General features: G+C 43.9%; 1 protein-coding gene and 1 pseudogene across 4 annotated transcripts in view; both read right to left on the reverse strand.

The window, feature by feature from the left end:
- The window catches only part of Pag1 (phosphoprotein membrane anchor with glycosphingolipid microdomains 1), a 147,210-nt gene that overhangs the window by 103,806 nt on the left and 29,345 nt on the right, over positions 1-14,059 (reverse strand). The window lies entirely within an intron of this gene.
- On the reverse strand, positions 7,016-7,169 carry LOC121827795 (U1 spliceosomal RNA; annotated as a pseudogene).

Consider the following 14,059-nt stretch of genomic DNA (forward strand, 5'->3'; position numbering starts at 1 on the left):
CACCAAAGCGTGATTACAGTGAGACACCGTGCGATCTAACCCAGTAAGCAGGAAAGCGCGAGGGGACTAACAGAGTGAAGGGTCAACAGGCAGTGAGTGTGGTGGGTAAGTCGAGGGCACAGAAGGATGGGGGGGGGGTAACGGAGAAAGGGATGCTTGCAGAGAAAGCGGTTCAGACACTTCCTACTCAAAATATAATCTTTGAACTGGCAGCTTCAGCAATACCTAGGGGCTTTTTTTTTTAGGACATGCAGGTCTAAGACCCATAGAATCTGCATTTTAATACTGTTCCAGGTGATTCAAGTGCACAGTAAGTCTGGGGAAGAACTAACTGTCTTACTCACTGTTACATCCACACCAAGGTGGATAAACCTCTATTTGCATAGAAGCAGTAGCACCCTGTCAGACGGTGCATGAGCAGGTTTCTGAGGTGATGGCCTCCCCGAAGCCTCTTTCTCAGAGTTAGCTCCTACAGTCCATTTGTGTTTCTTGAACTTCCATCAGTCTGTCTCAGGCCCTTGGTCTGCAGGCCTTATACCCTTAAATGTGGCTGGTAGGCTTCAGCTGTCTTCCTCTCCTTGCCTTTCCTCCCTGGCTGCAGGTGGAGAGCATCTTTTATTTCCTGAGACCATAGTCCGGATATGCTCCTCAATTCTTTATTGGTAAGGGGGAGCTGAGTGTGCAGTGGCCTCAATCCTGCCTGCACCACGCTGTGTTCAGAGATCTAGTAAGAGACATTAGTGCAAAGTGTATAGAACTGCCCTTTATGGCTTTTTAAAAGTTTAGCTTTCCAATTCAATAATCCTTCATGGTTCTGTACCTTCTTTAATATGAGTAGGCTGTCTTCACACTTTATTGTTTTATATATTTATATATATATATATACATATATATATATGAAAACAACAGCTGCATGTGACATTACAGAATGAAAGATGAGACTGAGCCTAATTAATGGAGGCTTTGTCTTCACAGCAGCTTTATTCCTAATAAACAGTGTGACATTTTATTAACCCAGACACAACCTCCTGCACAAAGACTTGCATACAAAGCAGTAGAAAATCACAAATGTGGAGTCTCTCGTTCTTTTTTTCCGGGACATGATTTCAGGGGCTGTCACATACATCAGGCTTCTTATGGCTGCTGACAATGATCAGCTCTCGGGCCTTGCAGTTTCAGACACCATGCTACACAGTTTCTCCCATCTACACCTCAGACTGTGCACAAGTACTGTATGGGCGCCATACTATCATTACTCTGCAGGTAGGACAACTCCTGTTGGAAAGGTGAATTGATGTAGCCTATCAGTGGTGGAGCCAAGTTCCAAACCAGTGTATTAGATTTCACAGCGACTCCTCCCACAGATGCATGCCTGTATGCTGAGGGCATAGCATGTAAGTTTTCTCTGCATGGCTGTATTCCTCTGTGCACATGATCATAACTAAATATCATATGTGTTCACATGAATCAGGGAGGTTTAAACAAAGGGTCTCTAATTTGACTATTAGTCAATATTTGGTTGAGAAACCCCCAGGTGGATATGAGCATCTTTTAGATACATGATAATTCAGTTCTTGCTGAGTTAGGAAAGGTCAACAGAGTGGAGTCATCCTAGCATCACTCTGCTAACCAGTGATACGGTTATAATAAATTGGCTTATCACCATGGGTACCAGAACGATGTCTCCAGCAGCTTGCTTGGCTGGCCCTCGAGCTCTGCTGACAGGAGACAATGCTGGTAACTGCTGCTCCTTTGATCCCTTCCTCCACCAAGGAGACTGAGTCCTTAGGCTAGGTCAGCAGACATGTGTGCACGGAAGAAAAAGAATCAAGTCCAGTCTCCCTCTGTGAGTTAATGACCATGATGCTTTGGGCTCACTGGTTTCCTCCACTGTATTGTTCACTACCCTGTGACTCAGAGATAGCAATGTCCAGTTCCTCCCATACTGTTTCACGAGGGTAGTGTGCCTGTGACTGGTGGGTCAGAGCTCTGGGCAGGAAGCATGGAGAGTGGTTTAATGGACCTGTGAGGACACACTCAGGGTTGTAACACCAAGCCAAGCCAAGGCACCTGCACACTCACGGGGTTAGGATTTGGGGCTGATGAAATATTTCTTTTGAAGTCAGTGAGGCCAGAATCAGTCAGTCAACAACAAAAGCAGTCCAGAAACTGACCTTTCCCCTCTACCAGCTCTCACTGGGAAGAGAAAGAGAGGTCTGGTTTTGATGTCAAAAATATAGGGCAACCTTTTTAGTTTCCCAGAGATTAAAAGAAACAAAAGATGTATGAATAGAGATATTCTAAGGCCTATCTAAATACATGCCTGTTTTATTTTAATGCGCCCAGTGTCAGATGGGCATATATCATAACTCGATATTTATTACTATCTGTATACATATTTCCCTGACTTAAGTTGTCCAGTCTGATAAGCTGGGACCAAATCTAGTCAGTGCTTTCTGGAATGCATGTCAAACTGTTACGTAAAATTAGACATTAAAGGGTGTCTGATAGAGATAATCATGAAGAATGAGGACTGTTGATTCCATGGGAGACACATGGTGGAAGGCCCCTGTCTCTCCCACAATGTCATAGAACCATCTAGTTAATGGACACTTGTGCACAGGGGTCAGCAGAACTAACTAAATGTTGAGCGGTTGTGGACCAGCTGTATCAACACTGCTTGGGACACCCTGACAGAAAAACAAACCCCAGGCCACAGCCCACACTACTGAGCCAGGATCTGCAATTTTACAAGACACCCACGTTAATTCTATGCTCATTAACGTCTAGCAAGCATAGACTCAAGGCCCAGCCAGTTCAACTGCTTCATTTTACAAGTGAGGAGGTTTTAGTCTTAAATAGGCCAAGGGACTGACCAGCAGGGTGTAACCTGTCCTTCTTGGGACTCCAGCATCCAGATTCCAGAGTTGTACAGCTTCCAGTTCACTCATGCTCTTCCTCACATGACCCTACTGTGGGGTGTTGGGATTTAAAATGTGAATGAGCAACACTGTGGCACAGGGAACCATACAGACTGATTGTGTTTGCTTGTCACAGGGTCTATTCTTTCCTTAAAGATGTAATTGTGTGTGCATGTGTCTGCATGTGGGTTTGTGTTCATGTGAGTGAAGGTGCCTGTGGAATTTAGATGAGGGCATTCCCTCCTGGAGCAAGAGTTACAGGCAGTTGTAAACTGCCTGCCATGGATGCTGGGAATTGAACTCAGGTCCTCTGAAAGAACAGTACCTGCTCTTAACAACTGAGCCACCTCCCTACCCACCACCTATATTCTTCCAATGCCCTTAATACATTTACAAGATGCTATGGATGGAAATGGAGAAGAGCATTTCTCAGGAGTAGGCTTGCTCACCACATGCTGCCTGGGGTGACTGATGACGTGTGGAACTGGACACCCTGCTTTTGGGGATGAGCTGGAAATCCCCATATTTCTACACTTCTCTGGTCCAGTGATGCAGCTCTGACCACAGTTCTCTTCTGACCCTACTCTTTACTTTATTACATGCTTTAAAGTCACAGCTTACACATGGCTCAGCCCAACCAAACTTGTCAAACCCTCCAGGATGTGCATTCCAAACAAGATTAGAGCCACAGCCTCAGGAACCTACTTGAGTTGCTACTGATACGCTGGTTTTCTAAGCCATCCTCTAAAGCAGCTCCTTCCATACCTTCTAGTCTGGATATCACGTATGTCCCCAAACAGGCTTGGAAACATTAATTTCTAAGTAGGAGAATTTGATTATGGTGATTTCCCCCTAGATTTCAGCTGTGAAAGCAGCCAGAATGTAAAGGATATTCAATAATATTCAGATTACATCAATGTTGTGCCATTAATATTTTAAGAGGCTGAAAAGGACAGGCAGGCTCTTTAATCTGTCTGTCTGGCAGGCATCTGTCTTCACTCACATGTGATCAGCAACTGGTCTCCTCCCAGCATATGGTAACTTTTCTAGGAAAACATTAATTTCTTATGTGTGAAGAGACTGTATGTTTGTCCACACCAATACTTTGTCTACCAATTAGGAATCAGAGAAGGACATGCTGGATATAAGAGCACTGCACTGAAGAAAACATGGCTTCAGAAACACAAGAGAGTAGCTAAATCAATAACTCAAGATGTGGGAAGAATATTAAAATGTTGCTGAAAGCCAAACACCATGAATCGCGGGAGAGGACGATGAATTGATCCATGTTCTACCGATTCCTAAATAAACCACGAGATCAAACTGTTGCTCTCCTGAAAAGGCTGTAGGGCTCCTGGCTCACTGTGAATTGGAGCTCTTGCTCTGGATGCTACCAACCTGCCACCTCCCCCTAGACTTGATCTCCATTATTCCCCACCTACCCAGTTCTGATCTCTTCAGTCAGAATCTAAGGCCTAATCTTTGTGTGTGCAAAAAATAAAAACTAGGTCTCCAGACTACAGACTGTTTTAGATTAATGGTGAGATCTTTGATCTTTCTCTTCATCACCTGACAGGTTCTGATATTTACAACATCCATTTTTAACTTCTCAACCTCTCTACAAGATCCTGAACTACCACTGCTTACAAGAACTTGCATGTACACACACATACCCTACATGTCCACACAAGACACATACATATATATAAACATACATGTGTGCACACGTGCGTGTACACACACACGCACACACGCACACATGCACACGCATGCACAGATTCTCAAGCATATACCCCCTCGGCACATCTCCAACCTGAGAGGAAGAGGGGAAGGTAACAGAAGAAAGGGACCTTTGCCTTCTTTGCATGGGTTTCCTACCCTCACAGGCCTGTGAAGAAATAGAGACGTGGAAGGAGGGCAGAACGGGGAAGGAAGTTATCTTACACCCCTGCAGTTATCTGAAACGCTCCTCCTCAGCTTCCACTCTGCAACCGTTAGGTCTGGAATCTGAGATTCTCTCACAGCCCCCGAGTGTTTGGGACACTGGGTCCAGGGATGGTGCAGTTTTGAGAGGCACAGAGCCTCTCAGAGACGGGGCAGAACAGGCCTCGAGGGCAAGCCTTTGACAGCTCTACCTTCCTCGGGCTCCTCCTCGCCTCGGCTTCCTGGTCTGCTGTAGATAGGCTCCTGACGCCGTGACCGGAGCTGCTCTGCCCTGACGGCCTGAAACACGCTGGAGCTGTGAGCCCAAACACACCCTCCTCGAGTGTGTCCAGCAGCATTGTCACAACAGTGCAAAAGCACCTGATCCAGCACCCCCCAAGGAGCCCAGTGTGTGCGATAAGGTGGGATCAGGGGTGGGGAGGGGGTGGTAAGAGGCGGGAAGAAAAACACCTCACTATGCTGCTCAAGACTTCAGATCTATTCTTCACCTTTCCTAGGGTCAGCAGCTGCTGAAGAAGGGAGAAGAGTGAAGCCCCACACCTCCTGCTCTCTCCAAAGCCCTCAGGCTCCCTTCATCGCCGTCTTGCGCCCTCTGCTCCGTTGAACCCTTCCCGCAATGCATGCTGGTTCCTTCCCCACATCCTGAAACCCACTCGGAGCCCGGGAGGAGGGATGGAAGAGCAGCTCCCTGGAGACAGGACCCCAGCTTCTTGGAAATCACTGGTCCTGCTGCCTCTTCTTCCACAACAATCGAGCCCATGGAAAAGGAATCGATCAGTGAAGACCCCAAGTTCCTCACAGGCCCACTGGCATACATGGATTAACTGGCTCTCAACACACAGAATTAAGAACATGGAATTTATTTTCTTTGAGGTTTTAATATACATCTTTAGTTGTGTATTTTTTTTGGTACACATAACTTAGTTGTATATTTTTGTATATATTATTTAGTTGTATTTTTTTTGGCAGACATCATTTAATTGTATACTTTCTTCTAATACACTTGTTTATTCAGGCAAGGTGGCTTAAACATTTAGTCTGCTTAAAATCAACTTCAAAACTTTAAAATCTATTAATAACAATTTTAAAATTTATTAATACTTTAAAATCCAATATCTAAGAAGACTTGAGGTTCAGCTAGGGATGGTGTGTAATCCAAGTACTCAAGAGACTGATGGAAGACGACTATGTGAGACTAACTCATCTGGGACGTAATGAGATACTCTGCCGAAGGGAGAGGATCTCAAAACAACAACAAAACAAACAAAGCAAACCACCCCACGAAACCCAAACCCCCCAAAATAACCATACTCCCAAAACCAAACCAAACCAAACCAAACAAGCTGAGGGTGGTCAATTCCCCTACACATGGAAGACTTTTCTCTGGGCCCCAGGAATGAGGAGATAAAACCATCTGTCTCTTTCATGGCCAAGGACTTCCGAAAGTATTCTAGGCCACAAGCGATGAGTCTTGAAAATGGAGAGCTAGCTGGGCTTAGCACACGGGCTAGGTCAGAACAAACATCTAAGGGTAGAGACGGGTCCTCTAAGGAGACAGCAGGAAGAACTCACGTATGACGAGGTCCCAAGCCCAGGGACGGCTCTGCCAACTTCACACTTCTTCGTTTAGAGCAAGCCCCTCCTGTCCTTGTGGCACGTGCCTTCTGTGTGCAGCAGCAAGCACTAGGGGCTGACAGTGACCCAGCACTCTTCTCTACCATTCATCTGACGGCGACCCTGCTCCCACTGATACCACGTTTATAGAGGAGAATACCGAAGAGCAGAACTGTGTGCTCCTGGGCACAGAGGTAGGAGGAGGAACAGAAAACAATACAAATTCTTTGATTCCGGATTACAAACTCAGACCCTCACCTTTTCCTCTACTTTATAACCGCTCACCCATTTCGTTATCTTCTCTCTTGAAGATGCTGGAGTTCTGCCCTCAGCAACACTAAGGCTAAGCAGTCACTGGTCTGGGAAAGCCAGGCTGACCTCTCTTCCCAGTAGCAATCACACAGATTAGCAGCCAGAGACAGACAGCTTTGATCTCAAGGAGCCCTTGCATTCCTCCATTTCTTCCTTTGGTTTTGTGTTTTTCCTTATGTAAGTTCATTTCTTTGTGAAATTTTGTTTCTTTGTTTTCTTAATTATAGGAGAGAGCACAAATGCTGTCCCCCACTACCATAAATTACGCAGCGTATGTTCCCACATTTGGGGATTGCAGGGGTCGGCATATCCAGAGTGCTAAGACAAGCCTCACCTTAGAAAACCACCTTTCTGACTGTTAACTCTCTCCTGTCCTTTCTCCTTCCTTCCTTCCTTCCTTCCTTCCTTCCTTCCTTCCTTCCTTCCTTCCTTCCTTCCTTCCTCCCTCCCTCCCTCCCTCCCTCCCTCCTTCCTTCCTTCCTTCCTTCCTTCCTTCCTGGCATCTGAGTACTGCAGGTGCCCAGAGTCCAGAGGAGAATGTTGGATCCTCTGGAGCTGCTGCTACAGGCAGTTTTGTGTCACTTGGTGTGGGTGCTGGGGACTAACTCCAGTCCTCTGCAGGAGCAGCAAGCACTCTTAACCTCTGGGCTGTCCCTCCAGCTGCCACCTCACCCTTTGTTGTGATGGGGCTAGGAATGCGACCTAAGATCCTCACCATGCTAGACACGTGTTCTACCACTGAACCACCCCCAGCCCTCCTCTCTTCCTTTCAATCAGCGCAAATGTTAACATAAAAGCCAAAGAGAATCTGGAAGCCAGACACAGAATCCACGGAGGCAGCCATATCTCTAGGAACCGCCCGGTAGCCTGGAAGGATAGTCACAGAATCTTCTGTCATCCTTCAATCCTAGCACTGCTTATCCAGTGTCCTGATAGCCCCGTCATGTGCTCCTCGATCAGACAAACAGCCCTTCTATGGTACGCAGTTTGCAACACCACTGTTGTGCTTAGATGATACTGAATTACTTAGGAGTTCACTATCCAACATAACGGCTTTACTTCGGGATGTCTACTTTGCAACAAAATGTGTGCCCTGTTGCCAAGTCTGTCAATATGAATAGTTTACTAATCCTCCCAGCATGGTAAATTCCTTCTGCAAAGATCTTTCCTTCCATTTCCTCTGGTGTTAATTCCTTTAGAGGGAGGTAATGAAACTCATGAAGGACTTTCACATTTGGCTCCCCTAAGAGACCAGTAAGAGTGGAGTGGGAAGCTTTGAGTTTTAAAACTGAAAATGGCTCATTAGAAAACCAGACACTGAGGAAAAATTTCCGCTTTTACAAACCAAATCATGTAAAGCATGAACCCAAATCAACCCATAAGCCTTCTGTTGAAACTCCGGCGAAACCACGAGATCTTTAGCAAGCAATGTTACAGCAATTGTAACAATGAAGAAGATAGCCTCCCAAATGTGGAAGGAGAAGATCTGGTTGCCGGGTCCTATTTCCTTCTATTGAGCAGTTTCAACAGACAGACTAGTGATTTCAGCCTTTCTGAGGCTATGGGGTCCTGAGTTCAACAACTGTAAATCTGCTAACAATAACAGGCAAAAATCTTTGAGTAATGTGGGACCAGAAAGAATATAACCATACAAACTGCAGGGATAAAAACGATGGGAAGGACTTACAAGCTGTTAGAAAGAAGTGTGGAAACATGCTAAGACTGAACTGGCAGTAATGGAGTTTTTACTAAGGAGAGCAGATAGGTTTGAAAACCTTGAAGATGGAATCCTATTTGAGCAGGTGGGCAGGGAGACAGAACATAGTGCCCAAGGAGTGACAGTTCTCAGTCATGAATGGCAAGAGTGACCACGTCAGATGCTGATACGGCCAAGCACATACCACGTGTGTGTGTGTGTGTGTGTGTGTGTGTGTGAAGAGGTGAGCCAGGGCTGTCTTCACAGGTCTAGCTGATGGTGAGGAGAATAAAACCACTTCCCCTGCTTTAAGAAGAAGTGTCTCCTGATGTTTCAAGGTAGCTGAGGGGACAGTGCCCACACCACAGTAGAGGGCAATGAGGAGGGCAGCAAGGCTTCCTCATGGAGGAGCAACCCTTAGATACCTGGGATTTGGGGAAGCATTTTGGGAGGGTGAATTTTCTAATTCTTCCTAAGAGAAGCTAGAAACCCCAGTTTCTATTATATTTCACAATGTTTAAGTATATGCTACTAATACAAGTCAAAAGAGCAATACTTTACTAACATTTTGGGTCAACAAAATATGCTTGAGGAACTGTATACTCTTCAATAAAATGTTCACACCTTTGGTCCAATTCTTCTCTCTCCCCCTGCCCTCTTGTGTGTGGTACAAGGAACAGGACCCTTAGACAGGCAAGGCAAGTGCTGCGTTATGCTTCTAGGCCGCATGCACTTGCGCAGGATCAAACAGCATCATTTTGTTGTTGTTGTTGCTGGACTGAGTTTCTCCAGTTCTCTGTTTTGCAAACAGGGTTTATAATTATTCTCTCTGGCTCTGTAGCTTGCCTTTTAAAACTGCTAACAAAATCTTCTGTGACGCAAAGTTTTTAATAGCATTCTCCTTATCAGTGTTTCCTCTCATATGTTCTTTCGGGTAAGTGCTTTTGTGTCTGTCTAAACATCAGGTGAGCACAGTTGAGGGAATCATCTCTGCATTTTCTACCGTGTTCCACTGATGTTGATCCTTCTCTCAATGCCATTTGTTCTGTTTTTTCAAAACTGTAGAAGCTATTCTAGTCCCCGTCTTTCTATATAAAATTTAGAATAATTTTGCCTAGGTCTACAAAAAATCTTGCTGAGATTTTTAGAGAAACCATGTTAAACAGGCACAGCAACTTTGGGAGCATCAGCATCTCCTCTATGTGGAGTCTTCTCAGCCATGAAGGCACCCTGCTTCATCAGCATCTGGGTTTTCAAAACACAAGCTCTTCAGAGATCACACCCAAGTATTTCTTTCATTTTTGTAATTTTAATATTTCCCCCTCACATAGAATTAACTTTTAAGCACAGTTGTAGGTTTGCAGCAACTTCAACAGAACGTAAAGAATTTCTATATATTCATGGCTTCCTTCTAATACAGTGTCCATCTTATAAAAATCCTACATCACAGGGATTCATGATTAATAAATGCACACTGACATATAATTATTGCCCAAATCATAGTTTGTGTTAGGGTTCACTTTTGGAGTATTATGTTAATTTTGTATTTATGTATTCACTTCTAATAATTAGAGAGTACTATTGATCTCTATGTGTTTATCTTGGGTCTTATGAGCCTCCTGACCTTGCTCACCAGTTCCAGTAGTAATTCTGTAGATTCACTATGATTTTCTGCTGAGATCATTCCATGTAGAAGTGAATGGCTTTATCTTTATCTTTCTGTATGCTAATACTTTGTCTTCCTCTTGTCTTATTGCACTGGACGGGACTTCCAGCATTACACTGGATAGAAGTGATGAGATTATACACTTCTTCCAAGTCTTAGGAGGAAAGCATTTAATCTTTTACTAGAAAGTATGCTTTTTTGAAGATATTCTTTCAAGTTTTATTTTCTGTCAGTTCTGCTTTCTTATACCTTCTGAACAACTAGCATTCCATTTTGATGTATCTGCAGTGGTTTTAAGTATATGATCTTGTATAGTTTTAGTGAGTGCTGTGCATATTTCATCATATGTACAATATGCATTATGGTCTACTGCTTTCATCACTAGAACTTTGAATTAAGACAACTTCATCCTTTGTCCTGGTGTGTGTGTGTGTGTGTGTATGTGTGCGCGCGCACGCGCGCACGCGCGCCAACTCCCATATAAAACTTAGGAAAGTCCCCAGGAGGCAGAGGCAGATGGCAGGACTACAGAGAGAAATCTTGTCTCAAACAACAAAAGAAAGACCCCAAGCAACAAATGAACAAAAAAACTAAAACAAAAAAACAGCAACAACAAGACATTAGGAAAGTCTATAGTCTTCAGCCATATTTATGTTCACTGAATTTTTTTATTTCTTGATCTTATAAGATTGTTACCTCTTTTTTTTTTTTATGGTATTTCCTCTAGCAATTCCTTATGGAGATGCACTGGTGATTGATTTCTTTGTTTTATTTCACCAGAGACTATCTTGATTTCCCTTGCTTCCAGAGGGTACTGTCATGGGATCCAGGACTCTGAAGAGGTAGTTCTCGCAGCACTTGAACTGTGAAGTGTCAGTTCTTTTTGATCTTGTAGCTGCTGATGAGCAACCACTGCCGTTCAAATTGCAGCGCCCGTAAGTGCTTCTGACTTCTCTAAAGTCTGGCCGTTAGCATTGGAAGCATGAGGCATCTTATAGATTTCCTTGGGCTTATTTGTTTGTGGTTAACTCAGTGGATCAGTTTTATACTGCTACTGTAACAAATTGTCACAAATTTAGTAGCTTAAAATACCTCAAATTTATTATCCTACAGATCTGGAGGTGAGAAGTTATGTACTCCATCCTGAAGCACAAAGGAAAATCCATCTTCTGACTTCTCCAGCTTCTGGACGCTCCTTGCAGATCTTGACCTGTGACCTTGTATCCCAGTGTCCGTTCTGTGTCTTTTATGAGAACTCTTGCTATTATATTGGGACCCAGTGAGATAAGACAAGGTATTTTCTTATCTCAAAAATCCTCAGTCATGTCTGCAAAGTCCTTTGGTTATGTATAATATGATGTGCTCACAGTTTTAGGGATCAAGGCATGGCATCTGTGGCAGGGAGAATTTCTCAGACAACTACATTGTACTTCTTATGTCTGTAGCTTTTATAAATGTTTTAGTCAAATTTTGTAGGTTTCAGTTACTTACTCAGATGTTTCAGCTCCCTGCCTTTTCTTATTCTTCTTAGGGGCTCCAAAGACACAATGATTTTTAGTCCACTCTTAAGGTTCTGGGGGCTCTGGCATTTTCTCTTCAGTTTACTTGCTCTCCACTATTCAGACTGGATAATTTCTCTGGTTCTAACTCCCAGTTCACTGAGTCTTTGCTCTGCAGTTTATCCACTAAGATTTTCACTCTGGCTACTACACTTTTTCATTCCAGGATGGCACTAGGTTCTTCATTGCATTTCCTACTCACTTACTAGGGTTCCAACATTACCAGTTGTAGCTACTGGTTCATGACTCTTCACTGAAGCATTTCCAAGGATGGCTGCTCTAAAGTCTAGCTGGTCGCAGACTATTATCTAGTGTTGGCCTCTACTGAATGATGACCCTTCTCCCCACACAGAGGTTGACAGCTGCCTTGCTCCTGGTATCAGGGGTTGACTTTGTTTTCATTGAAATGTGGACATTTGGTAAATAGGTTTGAAATCGCTGGATCACTGTTTTAACTTGCCTTCTTCTGATATCAGCTCCAGCAAGGGAAGCTGGTGGGGGGAGGGGACAGGGAAGGTGTCACTAGTGCTAAGGGCAGCGTCAGATTCCCAAGTACAACCCCACTGGTGTCTGAGGAGAGGGCTTCTGAAGGCCCAGCAGGAGTGAGACTTTGGGTTCCCATTAGGGGTCCACTGATGCTTTCGGGGCTGGAAGGAGTCACCCATTGTTTCTCATGTGATGTCTTCTGACATCACTCCAATGGGAGAAGAAAAAGGCCCACACTTTTGGAAGTGGGAAATCCAGGCCTCTCTATGGTACTTACTTGTCTAGAGCTTGGAGTGTAGGTTTTCATTACCACCCACTTGAAAAGAATGCTCTTTCCTGTGACAGCATCCAATGAGGAAGCCTGGGGAACGGTGGACAGGCAAGAGTGGAAGTCTACCACTCCCCGTCATTGAGTGCTGTCGGGGTGGAGTCGTATGCTCCTCTGGAATAGTTTGTTAGAGTACAGGAGTGTTGCTTAAAAGTCTTCCTTCTACGCCATCCCATTTCTGGCACTCTGGTAGAGAAAGCAGGTTTTATTTTTTATTGATGTTGTCGTGTGCCTGCTTGCTAATTAGTCTGTGCTGTTTTTTCTTCAGTGATCTTTTCTATTCCAAATCTGGAGTCTGTGTGGCAGAAGGAAAACCCAAGTAACACATCACTGGACTGTTCCTGGGGTCCACAGGTGCTCTGACTTCTTCCCCCATCATCTTTAGAGTCCTCTTAGGCTTGATTCATGTACAAAACATTGAGTTTTAGCTGGACTTAGAGGAACAGAGAAAAGCATGTCTATACCATCTTTCAGGAGGCAGAGCAAATTCTGCCCTTCATATAGAGGCTAAAATTAGAATTGTCATTAAGCAGGGAAATTGCATTTTTCTCTACTGAAAAAGTTCTATCAAGTGGTAGCAGATCACATGAAATCAATTTGGAATGGTTATCAAAGAACCTGAGGGTTTTTAAAGTAATATATTTTAAATATTTTCCCAAAGAAAATACTTAGTGATGTTCACTTTTTGTTTAGAAAGAAGAAATGGGCCTTTTCTGTATAATATTTCATAATTATTACCTAACACATATGCTTCGGCGCTTCTCCTATCTTTAATTATTTGAGGGAATCCTTCTTTTCTGTTTAATAACAAGCAGCTACCTAGGACTGTACAGCATGGAAAAGCACAAGAGAATAATGAATAGAAGCCTAACATACATTGATATGAATTCTGGTTTTTGCCAGTTAATACAAATGGATTACTCTTAAGAAATTTGGTTAAAAGTACTGGAGTCAAATAAGATATGTAAATGGCAAAGATGGCAATAACTTCCATAGAGAGAGGCACCTTAGGAGACACTGTAAGCTCTCTGAGGTGGCTGGGTGCTACGGGGTCTTCACTCAGATTAGTGGTGAGGAAATCAAGACTGGTTTTGTGCTCCACATGGCAATTAGAAGCAAGTGGCGGCTCCTTGGGCCAGACCCTAAATTCATTACATTATTGCTTAAGGCAGCTAGTTTCTTTCTGGGGTGAACAGAAGGGAACTGCATGGTACAGTTCCCAGTGAAATGTAAAGTAAGTATTAACAGGCCATTCTGAAGATTTAGCAGAATTAAGCTTCATCAACCAGCTTGACTCATGGCCAATCTGAAAGTATCCGAGAAAGAACACGTAACAGTGATATGACAAGTAGTACAGAAAATTAAATGACTCACAGCTGCATCACTATGCTGAAAAGTTGCATTGTATTCTGTGAGGGAGAGCTGGTTCCTAGGGGGGCCATTCCACAGCCAACAGGAGAGTTCCATACTGCACACCTGCTCCAGGAAAGCCACTTATGGAAACAGCAGCTCGTTCAGGTCCTGTCTCCACGG

Source organism: Peromyscus maniculatus, chromosome 2 (genome assembly GCF_049852395.1).
Source record: "Peromyscus maniculatus bairdii isolate BWxNUB_F1_BW_parent chromosome 2, HU_Pman_BW_mat_3.1, whole genome shotgun sequence".
In the NCBI taxonomy this organism is placed as follows: domain Eukaryota; kingdom Metazoa; phylum Chordata; class Mammalia; order Rodentia; family Cricetidae; genus Peromyscus; species Peromyscus maniculatus.